This window comes from Scylla paramamosain, unplaced genomic scaffold, assembly GCF_035594125.1.
Source record: "Scylla paramamosain isolate STU-SP2022 unplaced genomic scaffold, ASM3559412v1 Contig70, whole genome shotgun sequence".
NCBI classification, from domain to species: Eukaryota; Metazoa; Arthropoda; class Malacostraca; order Decapoda; family Portunidae; genus Scylla; species Scylla paramamosain.
Window position 1 is genome coordinate 235,001 of NW_026973735.1, and position 12,912 is coordinate 247,912.

At 40.4% G+C, this 12,912-nt stretch overlaps 1 protein-coding gene across 1 annotated transcript in view; it reads left to right on the forward strand.

Moving 5' to 3' along the window:
- The window catches only part of LOC135098603 (uncharacterized), a 202,299-nt gene that overhangs the window by 164,264 nt on the left and 25,123 nt on the right, over positions 1–12,912 (forward strand). Inside the window, exon 8 of the transcript XR_010267163.1 lies at positions 1,188–2,029. The gene's annotated coding sequence lies outside the window, so the exon portion shown is untranslated. The remainder of the gene's footprint in view (positions 1–1,187; positions 2,030–12,912) is intronic.

Genomic DNA, 12,912 nt, shown 5'->3' on the forward strand with positions numbered 1-12,912 from the left:
GCTGAAATGAGAAAGGTGAGGTCGAGGCGAGTAGATGAGGGAGTGAGGAGGATGGTAAGGGCCGAGATGAGGGGATTAGGTGAGGTAAATGTAGATAAATTGTGTAGATATTTCGTAGATAAAGTTCATACAGGTCAGTTAGCAAATATCCCTATAGGGCAATAAGATCACAGAAGAATGACTCAAAATGGATGACTGCTAGGTTAAAACATTATATAGGGCGTAAGAGAAGTATATATAAGAGATTAAGGGCAGGTGAAGAAGTTTTAAGGTCACAGTATAATGAATTAGTTAGAACAGTCAGGAAGTTAACGAGGAAAGCTAAGAGCAGTTATGAATTAAAGGTAGCCAGCCAGGCGAAGACGGATCCCAAGGTACTTTATCAGGTATACAGGACGAAGAATAAGGATACTATAGGTCCATTAAAGGCAGCAGATGGGGAGCTGGTTAGTTCTGGGGAGGAAATTAGTAAACTTCTGAATGAGTATTTATTAACTGTCTTAACCCAGGAAAACATGCAGGATATGCCAGATAGTGAACAGGTGTTTAGAGCAGATGAGTATGAGAACCTGACATATTTCCATAACTAGGGAGATAGTGGAACAGGAGATAGATAGGCGAAAAAAGTTCAAGACACCAGGACCTGATGAAATACGAGTATATCCCAGAGTACTTAAGGAATGCAAACAGGTTATTAGTGAGCCGTTAGTTTCTGTCTTTAGGAAATCACGGAGTCAGGTGAGCTACCAGTAATGTGGAGGCAGGCTAATGTAGTACCCATCTTTAAATAAATAATAAATGATTGGCACCTCGAGGCACCGTGGGAAAGAAAATGGGAATAATTTACTCGATTTAGTGAGGCTCCCCCTTAAAACTCCCGGGACGGAAAGAAAAACGTCAGCTATTTCAGAGTATTAGAAGGGAAACTCGCGTAAAATATCTTCTATTGAAATGTAATGCATTATTATGTTCAATATTGGTAGGGAGAATTAATATAATTTACTTGCCCTTAAAACTTCCCTGGAAAACCAATGGAGGGTTAATTTTCCGCCTAAAATAGATAATTAATTTATTTGGATTCCTTTTGAGCTATCGCAGTCGAGAAAATGGATGGATATTTGAATAATTATAAGGAACCTTACAGGAATGTCAGCCGTAGTCTTCTGTTTGGTGAATTTAAATTGCAGATCGTGGGATGTCGCGCCAGCCACAGCCAGGAGGCGCAAATCGGGGCAGAGAGAGGTGGTGTATTGCGAACGGGTCCTCTTCCCCATCCATGCTCCGTGTACACCTACAGCAATACTAAACAATTTAGACTGTTTGATCGCAGCATTGAAGGAAAAAAGTTAGTGCTATGAAGGTGCATGTGTGTCAGCTCGTGCCACCACCCATGACTCAGGAAGTACAAGCAAAAACACTTGACTGAAACGAGCATTTAATGAAATGGGGTGAAGCTAATGGAATAAATACCATTAAAACTGCTCCTGCATTCATACTTAGCACAGGTGAGGTTGATGATGTGTGCTTTGACATGGAAAAAAATTCCCACCAGAACTGAATAGGCTGGTTGTAATCAAGCTACTGAGCACCATTAAAAAGCAACACCCACACTTCTGTCTTTGCACACACTGGGAAGAAGTCAAGAAAAATATTAATGAAAAAAATATTAACACACATAAAGCACAACGAAAGGAAAAAAAAGGTCCGTGGATTGCGACAACTCCACACTGGGAACCAGAGCACCTGCTGAGAACGCTGAGCACCGCCCATTATCCCAAGAACGTCAGGCTGCCTCAGGCATTCACATCAGGCCAAGTCAACAAGGCAGATCATACGCTCGCAACGCCTCTACTCACAGAGCTCCCCAGGGCTCCCTCACTACCTCCCAGCCCCGCCCTGCATTCCAACGACGAGCCCCTTTCTATTATAAACCCAGCAGGCCAGCGACAAGAGGGAGCAAGACATGATGGGGTAACGAGGAGGGCGCCCCTACTACCAGTACATACATACACAGCGGCGGCGAGGCGGTGTATGTATCTATGTATTTATGTATGTGTATGTATCTATGTAAAGAATGTCTTAACACTCAATATCATTAACTTGAACGTCCCCAAACAAGTGGACATTGAAGATTTCTGGAAGCAGCCAGCCATAATAATTGGTTGCATGTACCCACACCGTAAAGCCTCTGCCACTGCTTTTGAATGCATACAAGACATGTTTAGATTAATTAGTACGAAGAATAAGACATTCTTTATACTGTGTGATTTCAATGACAACTTACTTGTTGGTAATAGCAAGATATCTAAGATCATAAAGAGCAGCAAGTTAACTCAAGTAAATGATAAACCAACGAGGGTTACGCCAACATCTTCAACTCTTTATCAGATCTTGCTATTACTAACAAGCCCGACACTGTATGCTCCTGTGATGCTGTGCCACAACAGATTGCTGATCATCACCTCACAAGTATTATGACAGATATCAGCAAACCTAAGAGATCGCCAGCTATTCCAACATTTCCACACGTTGGTCATCATACCAAAGAGAAATTTTGTTTTAGGCTTCTTCAGAAGACGCACAATTTTCATATGATTTTAAGTACAGACGACGTAAATACGCATGTAGATATTTTTAACGCAAATTTTATTAACTGTTTAAATGAATGTGCCCCTTGTTACTAAAGAAATCACAAGACCATTTGCACCATGGACGAGCAACTCAATCCAGGAAGCTATGAATATTGGAAATATTACTCGAGCAAAACTAAAATACGATGGGCATAACGCTCATCTGCAACAACAATACAAACAGGAAAACAAACCAGTTAAAACCCTCATTGGTGAGTGCAAAGCAAAATATTATCACGATGACTTTCTCAACAATAAAGGCAGCATTTCAAAAAACATGGAAAACTATTACAAAAACAGTCCCTAACACTAAAAACATTTCCATTACCTCTAATTTTGATAATGTACTCGACAAAGCCAAGGAATTTAATTCTTATTTTGCTAATGTTGGTAAGAATTCATATACTAAAACTCAGAAGCTCATCCACTGTGAAAATGTGCAATATTCTATCTGTGAGAATGTAGCCTCTGGGATGAGTGGTGAGGACAGCACCTTCAGGCCTCAACCAGCACACACTGACACTGTTATCCTCATGATAAAAGACATGAACGAAACCAGTTCTGTTTGCAGTGATGGCATTCCCAAGAAATTTACAAAGGATGCTCTTTCTATAATAGCCTTGAATAATCACTACCTCAGTAGTTACAGGCGTCTTTCCCACAGCCTGGAAACATGACCTTGTAATCCCCATTTTTAAGAGCGGAGACTCGAGCGACCCAAGCAATTTTCGGTCAATTTCACTCTTACCCATTGTCTCTAAAATACTAGAAAAAGTACTTGCTAATCAGGTAATTAAATTTCTGGAACTTAATCACTTGCTATCTAACTCACAACACGGATTTCGGCCAAAACTATCAACAGAAACTGCTCTCTCTACTATCACTGATAAAATATGTGACAACATGGACCAACAGAAAGTAACAATCTTGACTTTGTGTGATCTGTCGAAAGCCTTTGACAGTGTTAGCCACGAGACTCTTCTAAGTAAATGCATTAAGCTCAATACAGACAACGTCTGGTTTAACAGTTACATGAAAGACAGAACACAGTCGGTACGCTTGAGCAACACAGTCTAATAATCTAAATGTAGACTACGAGGTTCCACGAGGCTCAGTGTTAGGCTCCATTCTGTTCTCGATTTACGTTAATGACCTAGATGACAAATTAAACGTGTGCTCACTAATCCAGTGTGCTGATGATACCCAGTTTGTACAGGCTGACACTGTCAATAATCTCAGGGACCTCATCTCTAAAATTGAAGACACACTACACAATGTGAAGCAGTATTTTCTTAGTAATGGTCTTATGCTAAATCTAAAAAAAAACACAATGTATCTTTATTGGCAACAGGCAAATTCTATTACGTATTCCCCCAAACACATTCATTAACTGTGAAGGCAACCATATCCACCCGGTGACGCATGTGAAGAACCTGGCCGTTTATTTCCACAGATACATTCTTCTCCATGTACACATCACCGAACTTTATAAGAAAATCATGGGAATACTGATGTATAGCAACAGAATGAGTGACAATTTTCATAAACCAACTAGGGTATTAATTGTAGAGTCTGTGGTCCTCAGCCTAACAAATTATTATTATTATTATTTTTTTTTTTTATGTAGGAAGGATACTGGCCAAGGGCAACAAAAATCTAATAAAGAAAAATGCCCACTGAAATGCCAGTCCCTAAAAGGGTCAAAGCAGTGGTCAAAAATTGGTGGATAAGTGTCTTGAAACCTCCCTCTTGAAGGAATTCAAGTCATAGGAAGGTGGAAATACAGAAGCAGGCAAGGAGTTCCAGAGTTTACCAGAGAAAGGGATGAATGATTGAGAATACTGGTTAACTCTTGCGTTAGAGAGGTGGACAGAATAGGGGTGAGAGAAAGAAGAAAGTCTTGTGCAGCGAGGCCGCGGAAGGAGGGGAGGCATGCAGTTAGCAAGATCAGAAGAGCAGTTAGCATGAAAATAACGGTAGAAGACAGCTAGAGATGCAACATTGCGGCGGTGAGAGAGAGGCTGAAGACAGTCAGTTAGAGGAGAGGAGTTGATGAGACGAAAAGCTTTTGATTCCACCCTGTCTAGAACAGCAGTATGAGTGGAACCCCCCCAGACATGTGAAGCATACTCCATACATAGACGGATAAGGCCCTTGTACAGAGTTAGCAGCTGGGGGGATGAGAAAAACTGGCGGAGACGTCTCAGAACACCTAACTTCATAGAAGCTGTTTTAGCTAGAGATGAGATGTGAAGTTTCCAGTTCAGATTATAAGTAAAGGACAGACCGAGGATGTTCAGTGTAGAAGAGGGGGACAGTTGAGTGTCATTGAAGAAGAGGGGATAGTTGTCTGGAAGATTGTGTCGAGTTGATAGATGGAGGAATTGAGTTTTTGAGGCATTGAACAATACCAAGTTTGCTCTGCCCCAATCAGAAATTTTAGAAAGATCAGAAGTCAGGCGTTCTGTGGCTTCCCTGCGTGATATGTTTACCTCCTGAAGGGTTGGACGTCTATGAAAAGACGTGGAAAAGTGCAGGGTGGTATCATCAGCATAAGAGTGGATAGGACAAGAAGTTTGGTTTAGAAGATCATTAATGAATAATAAGAAGAGAGTGGGTGACAGGACAGAACCCTGAGGAACACCACTGTTAATAGATTTAGGAGAAGAACAGTGACCGTCTACCACAGCAGCAATAGAACGGTCAGAAAGGAAACTTGAGATGAAGTTACAGAGAGAAGGATAGAAACCGTAGGAGGGTAGTTTGGAAATCAAAGCTTTGTGCCAGACTCTATCAAAGGCTTTTGATATGTCCAAGGCAACAGCAAAAGTTTCACCAAAGTCTCTAAAAGAGGATGACCAAGACTCAGTAAGGAAAGCCAGAAGATCACCAGTAGAGCGGCCTTGACGGAACCCATACTGGCGATCAGATAGAAGGTTGTGAAGTGATAGATGTTTAAGAATCTTCCTGTTGAGGATAGATTCAAAAACTTTAGATAAGCAGGAAATTAAAGCAATAGGACGGTAGTTTGAGGGATTAGAGCTGTCACCCTTTTTAGGAACAGGTTGAATGTAGGCAAACTTCCAGCAAGAAGGAAAGGTAGATGTTGACAGACAGAGCTGAAAGAGTTTGACTAGGCAAGGTGCAAGCACGGAGGCACAGTTTCGGAGAACAATAGGAGGGACCCCATCAAGTCCATAAGCCTTCTGAGGGTTTAGGCCAGCGAGGGCATGGAAAACATCATTACGAAGAATTTTAATACGAGGCATGAAGTAGTCAGAGGGTGGAGGAGAGGGAGGAACAAGCCCAGAATCGTCCAAGGTAGAGTTTTTAGCAAAGGTTTGAGCAAAGAGTTCAGCTTTAGAAATAGATGTGATAGCAGTGGTGCCATCTGGTTGAAATAGAGGAGGGAAAGAAGAAGAAGCAAAGTTATTGGAGATATTTTTGGCTAGATGCCAGAAATCACGAGGGGAGTTAGATCTAGAAAGGTTTTGACATTTTCTGTTAATGAAGGAGTTTTTGGCTAGTTGGAGAACAGACTTGGCATGGTTCCGGGCAGAAATATAAAGTGCATGAGATTCTGGTGAAGGAAGGCTTAAGTACCTTTTGTGGGCCACCTCTCTATCATGTATAGCACGAGAACAAGCTGTGTTAAACCAAGGTTTAGAAGGTTTAGGACGAGAAAAAGAGTGAGGAATGTACGCCTCCATGCCAGACACTATCACCTCTGTTATGCGTTCAGCACACAAAGACGGGTCTCTGACACGGAAGCAGTAGTCATTCCAAGGAAAATCAGCAAAATACCGCCTCAGGTCCCCCCAACTAGCAGAGGCAAAACGCCAGAGGCACCTTCGCTTAGGGGGATCCTGAGGAGGGATTGGAGTGATAGGACAAGATAAAGATATGAGATTGTGATCGGAGGAGCCCAACGGAGAAGAAAGGGTGACAGCATAAGCAGAAGGATTAGAGGTCAGGAAAAGGTCAAGAATGTTGGGCGTATCTCCAAGACGGTCAGGAATACGAGTAGGGTGTTGCACCAATTGCTCTAGGTCATGGAGGATAGCAAAGTTGTAGGCTAGTTCACCAGGATGGTCAGTGAAGGGAGAGGAAAGCCAAAGCTGGTGGTGAACATTGAAGTCTCCAAGAATGGAGATCTCTGCAAAAGGGAAGAGGGTCAGAATGTGCTCCACTTTGGAAGTTAAGTAGTCAAAGAATTTCTTATAGTCAGAGGAGTTAGGAGAGAGGTATACAGCACAGATAAATTTAGTATGAGAATGACTCTGTAGTCGTAGCCAGATGGTGGAAAACTCGGAAGATTCAAGAGCGTGGGCACGAGAGCAGGTTAAGTCATTGCGCACATAAACGCAGCATCCAGCTTTGGGTCGAAAATGAGGATAGAGAAAGTAGGAGGGAACAGAAAAGGGGCTACTGTCAGTTGCCTCAGACACCTGAGTTTCAGTGAAGAAAAGAAGATGAGGTTTAGAAGAGGAGAAGTGGTGTTCTACAGATTGAAAATTAGATCTTAGACCGCGAATGTTGCAGAAGTTAATGAAGAAAAAGTTGAGGGGGGTGTCAAGACACTTAGGGTCGTCGACGGAAAGGCAGTCCGACCTGGGGACATTTATGGTCCCCTCCCCAGATGGGGACTCCGAGGCTGGTGTAGGAGTCGCCATGATTTTAAAATTTTTTGAGTGAAGGGTGTGTGTGTTATTAGGTGCTTGTAGTTTTGTGTGGAGGAAGAGAGTTGTCTTTAGTATATGGGGCTCCACAAATAAAACTGCTTCTAAACATACAAAAAATTGCAAAAATTTAGCAGTTAAAGTAGCTACTGGGGGACGCAGAAAATATGATCACGTCACTCCCGTATTTAAAGATCTACAATGGATGACAGTAAAAGACAAGCACACTTTTGAAAAATGTACAACAATGTATAAAGTTGTATATGGATTATATCCTGAATGGCACATGAAATATCCCAGTGTCATGGAAAAAACAAGCAGCACAACAAGGCAGCTCAGTGACTTGTACACACCCAAAGCCAGCACTGACTCAGGGGCGAGGGCCACTGCTGTGTCAGGGCACAAACTTTGGAATAATCTGCCCTCTTCTGTCAACAACTCGGGGAGCCTGCAAACCTTTAAATCTAAATTGAAATATTTTTATCTTAGATCATCTTGTATCTTAGGTAGGTCCTTTTATTTTAGGCACCTCGTTCTTTTTTTTATTTTTTTTTATTTTGCACCTTATTTAAGAATAACTAAGAATAACCATGTTACATGGAAATATAAAATTATTATTATCATTATTATTATTATTATTATTATTATTATTATCATCATTATTATTATTATTATTATTATTATTATTATCATTATTATTATTATTATTATTATTATTATTATCATATTATTATTATTATTATTATTATTATTATTATTATTATTATTATTATTATTATTATTTCTCTCTCTCTCTCTCTCTCTCTCTCTCTCTCTCTCTCTCTCTCTCTCTCTCTCTCTCTCTCTCTCTCTCGTAGTAGTAGTAGTAGTAGTAGCAAACATAAATAAATAGATATATTGACAGACAAATAGACTGATGAGAGAGAGAGAGAGAGAGAGAGAGAGAGAGAGAGAGAGAGAGAGAGAGAGAGAGAGAGAGAGAGAGAGAGCACACCGTACTTTCATCACTATTTTAATATTTAATGGGAAGAACAATAAAGGCAAAATAAAGTAAGATGAAAAAAAAAAAAAAACTTTCCCACCGTCGCGCACTGTACTTGAAAACTTCAGTGCCTTTGTTTCTTTCTTAAACTTTGATATCAAACATTAAGTTAATTCCTTTGAAAACTGCAATTGTTCTTTACTCAACTTTACTTCACTTAAATAGAAACTTTAAAACTCATGAAGGTACGCACACACACACACACACACACACACACACACACACACACACACACACACACAGAGAGAGAGAGAGAGAGAGAGAGAGAGAGAGAGAGAGAGAGAGAGAGAGAGAGAGAGAGAGAGAGAGAGAGAGAGAATCTTCCTCTGGTCTTCCTTCACCAGATGTTGCGTGAAACGTAGCGAGAGGGAAAGAGGAGGAGTAGGAGGAGGAGAAAACACGGGAAGGAAGGAGAAAGAGGAAAGTGGAGGTAGAAATGAAGGAAGGAAAGAAGATGGAGGGCAGGAACGAAGGAAGGAAGGGAAATAGGTACACATTAAACACCCAAACTCTGGTAGGTACAGGGTACGAGAAAGATTTAGGAGTTATAGTTAGCTCTGAACTCCGTCTAGGGAAACAATGCATAGAAGCCAGAAACAAGGCAAATAGGGTACTAGGATTCATTTTTAGGAGTGTTAAAAGTAGAAGGCCGGAGGTAATATTAAAGTTATACTTGGCGCTGGTCAGACCTCATCTAGACTACGCTGTGCAGTTCTGGTCCCCACATTACAGGAAAGATATAGGTCTATTAGAATCAGTACAGAGGAGAATGACTAAAAGGATACAGGGGATGAGGAGTATTCCTTACGAAGCGAGGTTGAAGCGGTTAAATTTACATTCTCTAGAGAGACGTAGGTTAAGAGGGGACCTGATAGAGGTCTTTAAGTGGTATAAGGGTTATAACAAGGGAGATGTAAGCAAAATTCTTAGGATCAGCAACCAGGGTAGAACAAGAAATAACGGGTTCAAGCTTGAAAAATTTAGGTTTAGGAAGGAGATAGGAAAAAATTGGTTCTCGAATAGAGTGGTAGATGAGTGGAACGGACTCAGTAATCATGTAGTTAGTGCTAGGACACTAGAGAGCTTTAAGAGAAGATTAGACAAGTTTATGGATGGGGATGATAGGTGGAAATAGGTAGGAGTGTTTCATACAGGGACTGCCACGTGTAAGCCTGGTCGCTTCTTGCAGCTTCCCTTATTTCTTATGTTCTTATGTTCTTATGAAATGAAGGAAGTAATTAGGGAAGGATGAAGGAATGAGAGAGAAATGGAAAATAAGTTGGAAAGGAATGGAGGAAAGAGAAAAAAAAGGCAAATGAAATAAAGGAGGAAAGGAGAGAATGAGACGGAGGGAAAAGAAAGAAGGTAATAAGGAAAGGAATTAGTGATGAGAACAAAGGCAGGAAGGAGGAAGAGAAAGATGGAGAGAGGAATGGAAGAAAAGTTAAAAAGGAAGGCGGAAAAAGAGAATGGCGAATGAAAGGAAGAGGGGAAGGAAGGAATGACACAGAGGGGAGACGAAGGAAAATAATCATTGAAAAGAAAGGACGGATGGAAGAAGAGAAGGATTTTGAGGAGAGGAAGTGAGAGAGAGAGAGAGAGAGAGAGAGAGAGAGAGAGAGAGAGAGAGAGAGAGAGAGAGAGAGAGAGAGAGAGAGGGGGGGGGGAGGGAGAGGGGAAGGTTTCAACACTAAGGAAACAAACATGAATTGCAATGAGGGTTCCTTCGCTTATCGGTAAAACGGGATTCGTGTTTCCTTAATTTCTCATTGAATTTCATAATGGTCGGCTTTTGCTTCGCCTTGCCGCTCACGACACGCGATCAGCGAGACTCAGGCGTGCCGAGTGAAGATTTGTGTTCAGTTTATCGATGACGTTTTTTAATTAACCTAACCTGAACTGAACAAAACTAAACTATCCTGATCTAATCTAACTTAATATAAACTGAACTAACCCAAACTATCCTGATTTAACATAAATTAACCTAACCTAACCTAACCAAACCTGACTTGAGCTGACCTGACCTCACCTTAATTAACCTAACCTAATCAACCTACCCTAACTTAACCTAACCTGACCCAATGTATCTTAATCTAACTTAACCTACCTGACCTTAATTAACGTAACCTAACCTAACCAGCCTAACTTAACCTAAAATATCCTAACTTAACCTACCTGACCTTAATTAACCTAACCTAACCTAACCTAATCATCCTAACTTAATCTAACCTAACCTAACGTATCCTAATCTAACCTAACTTAACCTACCCATCATTATGACTTGTTGCTTATTGTTACTCAGATTTTTATGATACTTTCTCTTTTCATTTCCTTTTATTTGATTTGCTTCTTATTTAGGCTGAGGTACATTAATTCACGCCATAACGCATGAGGCACGGAATGTTTTGCTGGCCTGGAGCGTGGCAGCGGGAGTGCCAGAGGGCCAGTGGACGCAGCCACGGGTGCCAATACCTTCCCTCACAAGTATCGCTGGCGCTGACAACATCTGAGCATTGTACGAGTTTTTATCTTGCATTTCTTACCCTCGCTTCTGTCCGTACCAGCCACAGCGCTCCCCTCAGTCCTTCCCCTCTCCCCATCACCCTCTTCCCCTCACCTCGCCGCCTTACCACTGTCCACGACTCAGCTCTCCCCTCACCTCTCTCCAACTCCAGCTCTCCCCTCCCCTGTATCCCCTGTCACTGTTCCTGCCTACCCCTCTCCTCTCCCATGTCCCCTCCCCACTTCTCGTACTACCTACATTCTCCCGTATCCAGCTCTTCCCCTCATCTCTCTCCCATAGCCTCCCCTATCCTGCTACTAACCTTTTCTACCCATCTCTCCCCTCACCTCTCTTTCTACTACCTACCTCTTCCCATTTCCAGCTCTCCCCTCTCCCCTCAAAGGACAAAAAATGGAAAACAGTGTCCCACGCAATATGTCTGTCTATAATTGGATCGAACACTTTTCCCTCTCTTTCGAATTTCTGTTCTTTAAATCCTTTACCTACCGGCGCTCTTAAATATTTAACGACTGTATGCGTGTATTCAGGAGATGTCTAATGCTCTCTCTCTCTCTCTCTCTCTCTCTCTCTCTCTCTCTCTCTCTCTCTCTCTCTCTCTCTCTCTCTCTCTCTCTCTCTGAATTTCATTTGTTCTCACCTTTACTTATCATCACTGGGAGGAAGGAATAAAAATCATAGGGTATTTACTTTCGTCCTTTCTGGGCATTCCTTTGTCATTTCACGCACTCCCACACACTCACTCACTTCCTGGCCAAGTAACTGTCTGTGTCATTCATTCTACCTCATATTGTCTTCCTCCTTTCATGTATATTTCTCTTTGCTCTTTATGATATTCCTTGTAGTTCATTATTTCTTAAAACGTATTATTAAGTGTTTGTGTTATTCGCTGTTGGTATTATTTTCCTTTCCTTTCTCAGCATGTGTTATTATTATTATTATTATTATTATTATTATTATTATTATTATTATTATTATTATTATTAACTGCGTATGTTATTACTTGATTTTTTTTTCTTTTTTTTAGGTATATTTTTTACCCTCACTGGTTATGCCATTGCTTATTTATTTATTTTTTTTCTTCCTCTTTTGGTTTTGTTTTTTAGTATTCTTCACGTATTTTTTTTTTTATCCACATTTTGTTATTCCATGTTTTTTTCTCTCTCTCTCTCATACTCACGTGTCATTATCTGCTCATGCATACACAGAAAAACTAAATAAGCAAAAAATCCAGGTTTTTAATAAATTGTCGCTTCCTTCACTGAACTGTACGTATCTTTCATTAATAGTTATCCAAGAAGAGAGAATACCAGCTAAAAATTTACACTTTTTATTGACTTTCCTTTTGCTTAATTTGTTGTCTGCATCCTTGACTTCCTTTCCTCAATTGTTTGAGTGTGAATGGCAATGTGACGCTTCATATCTCAATTCAGTATTCCTAGAGGGCTTTAGTGAGCAAATATAAACAGGTTGAAGTTTCTCTTACTCCTTTTGTTCCGTGGTCTCTTGAAATTATGCTGTAAACTTTTGAAAATTTGAATCAGCCTAGTCTATTTTGTGAAACTTGAGAAGGAAATAATAGTCTGTAAATAATCTCTGAAAATTACATTACTTAATTTTACCTAATATTATTTAGATTTTCAATGAATTTTAGTTTTATATCTTCCTTCCCTTTAGTATTGATAACTCTTCCAAAAGTCATTAACACTTCCAATTAATCTCAACTTTCTTTTCATGACATTTAAAGTTAATTTCCTTCTCTTCCAATCTCATAAAATTATCCTCGTTAATTTTTGTTTTATTATTTTAACTTTTCTTTGACTTAATCTGTATTTCTGGTACCTTCTTCCCCTTAACATTAATAACTCCTCCAAAAGTCACTAACACTTCCAGTTACTTAATGTCAACTTTCTTTTCGTATAATGTAAAGCCTCACGTCCCTTTCTTCCATTCCAAGTAACCCAAAGAACAGCCACACTTGAAAAACCACTTTCAAATCACTTGTCTTTCACTTCATTTCAAATCCACACACACCTTCCT